Below are 3,048 nucleotides of genomic sequence, written 5' to 3' on the forward strand. Positions count from 1 at the left end.
CAGTTTCCCCTACTTGCCGAGGCATGCATGGACGACGGGCCGGAGATTGATTTCGTGTTTTTGGAGTCGGGGGACGATGAGAACGAATACTTATACGCCTACATGTGCTGGTTCGAAGACCTCGGTGTTCAACTACCCTTTGACGATTTTCAAATGGGGGTTCTCCGAGTGCTCAACGTGGCGCCGACTCAGTTGCACCCGAATACCTGGGCCGCGATGCAGGCATTTCGGAATCTATGCTTGTGTTTGGGTCTGACTCCCCGACCCCTGGCTTTCCTTTACTACTATACCAGTCGCCCGAGCAAACCGGCAAAGTGGGTGTCATTGTCTCGGGTGCCGAAGCGAGGATTTCTCCGAACCTTCACTTCTTCCTACAAAGGGTTTAAGGATGGGTTCTTCAAGGTTCGTTGGGGGCCGGAGATGAAGAATTGCTTTTATGACCGAGAAGGCGACCCGCTATTTCCCTTTTATTGGACGAAGCGCCCGACGCGTTACGAAGTGATGTCCGCGTCTAAACTCCCTGCCGAGGACAAGGAGATTGTGGACCTATTAGATCAGCTACCGAAAGGCTTGCCTGTCCGAGGCTTTTTGGACATTTTTGAAACGTCTCATTTTGAGACGGCCTTGCTAGGTATGCGTTCTAGGATTCGGTTACTTAATCAGTTTAAATTGATGTTAAGATTTACTTCGTTGCAGGTTTAATGGCCGGAGGTAAGCTAGACGTGACCGCCATGCTCGCGAAAAGGGCGAAAGATGCAAAGGCTAGTGGGCAAGTTCCCCCGGCACGGTCGGCTCTGAAGATGGCTCGGGATAAGCCTTCCCATGTGCTGATTCCTGTCGCTGACCCCAAAAAGAAGGGAAGCACCTCCCGAGTGAGGGCGGCCGAGCATAATATAGAGCCGGAGCGGCCGAGCTCTTCGACCAAGCGGGCCAAGCAGCTGTCGCTGGAGCAATCGGGTTGCGGCAACTTCTCTATCCCAGCTGTTGTTGCCGGCTCTAATTTCCTTGCCCTGAACGTGCAGACCAAAAATTTGGTCGGTTTGGATCTTGCTACTGGGGGTGGACTGCAATACTTGGAGGGCATGTCCGCCGAGGCCGCATATAAGCTGTTCTGCGAACTCGATACTCGAACCTCCCTTGTTGCGAAACATGTCATGAACAAGCATGTCGTGTCCGAGGAAAGGATCCATGGCCGACTCAAAGAGGCCGAGGCCACAGTGAAAGAGGCGTTGGCTGCGAACGCCAAGTTAACTGAGTCGGCTGAAGAATTGAAGAGGCTTTCCGACGCTCACCGTAGGGAGGCCGACGACATGAAGTTGGTCGTACAAAGAATGAAGGCTGATGCTGTCGCGTCAGCGAACGAGATTGCTCGGTTGAAAGAGGCGGCCGCAAAGTTTGAAGCCGAAGCTACCGAGCAGATACTTGAGCAACATGATGCCGGCTTCCGTGGTCAGGTAGGCTTATCATTTTTGTGAGGTTCCGGCTGACTTTCAGTTCGATGTTAGCCGGGACTTTTTAGGCGGTAAGTTTATGAGCTATTCTGAGTTCCCCCAAGGGGCTCAGCCCGATGTCGAGGCCCCTCGTCACGGTATTTCCATCCAAGCTCCCGTGCAACCAGCCAAGGATGAAGATTCGATCATTGACTTGGTTGGCGAAGGTGACGGAGGTAATCCTGGAAGCTCGGCAGCTACTTAGGGGATCGGCCTGTTGATGGTTTAGGTTTAACTATTTTTTGTAACTGGGCCGTAAGTGCCTTTTGTCATTTTTGGCCATTGGTGCCAGTTGACTTTAAATTTTTTATAAGTAGCCGTTTTGGCCGACCATACTTTTTTTTATATAAACGACTTATTTTTCGCATTTTTATAGCGCTTAGTAATGTAGACACAATCCGACCTGTATGAGTGACTGAGTGGACGTATTTCGCGATTTATGTTGATAATTGGTGCATATTTTGTGTGTCTGACCGAGTGTACGGTTTTGGTGAGTGTTGGTGATCCCATGTTTATACGCGGTGTATTTATCCGCGGGAATACTCGGGTTCGGCGTGTTCGAAGTGTTCAGCATAGGGCACGAGTGTTTTTCGTATGGTTAACCGAGGATTGCTCGGGCTCAGTACGGGTTGCATGTAGTGCTCGACCTAGGGAACGAGGTCGTCGACTGAATATTGGTCGGCGTCGTCGCAGTCGTGTGTAGTGTTCGGCCTAGGCGCATCCTTAGCCGAGGAGGGTACTCGGGAGGGAAGCCTGTTGCGCGCGAGTGCACATTTTGAATGCTGACCGAGGATAGCTCGGGCTCAGTATGGGTTACGCGTAGTGCTCAGCCTACGGCACGAGTGCACTTTCCGTCGTCGACTGAATATTGGTCGGCGTTGTCGCTGTCGTGTGTAGTGCTCGGCCTAGGCGCATCCTTAGCCGAGGAGGGTACTCGGGAGGGAAGCCTGTTGTGCGCGAGTGCACATTTTGAATGTTGACCGCGGATTGCTCGGGCTCAGTACGGGTCACGCGTAGTGCTCGGCCTAAGGCACGAGTGCACTTCCCGTCCTCCTCCGAATATTGGTCGGCGTCGTCGCGGTCGCGTGTAGTGCTCGGCCTTGGCGCATCCTTAGCCGAGGAGGGTACTCGGGAGGGAAGCCTGTAGGGCTCGACTATACCGTTTCTGAGATCGGCCGAGAGTTGTTCGGCGTCAGTGTGCGGCGTGGTTCTCGTCCTAAAGCATGCAATAAAAATGCAAATGATGTGAAATTTTAATACTTTTATTATTGAAGTGCCTAGTTAAAAACTTTGCCGACCCAAAACCCTCCTTAGGGAAAAAAGAGTCGGTCAAGGAAAAGAGTGCACTGTTACATCAGCTGTAATACATTTTCAGATGAGAGGAGTTCCAGGTTCTCGGAATTGGTTCTCCCGATAGGTGCTCCAGCTTGTACGCTCCGTTGTTCAAGTTGTGTCGGATTCGGAAGAGTCCGTCCCAATTTGGGGCGAGTTTTCCATGTCTCGGATCTTTCCTTGCCTCGCCCGTGGCTCTCCAAACAAGATCGCCCTCGCGGAATTC

The sequence above is a fragment of the Cajanus cajan genome, chromosome 8 (assembly GCF_000230855.2).
Source record: "Cajanus cajan strain Asha chromosome 8, NIPB_CcT2T_4, whole genome shotgun sequence".
In the NCBI taxonomy this organism is placed as follows: Eukaryota; Viridiplantae; Streptophyta; class Magnoliopsida; order Fabales; family Fabaceae; genus Cajanus; species Cajanus cajan.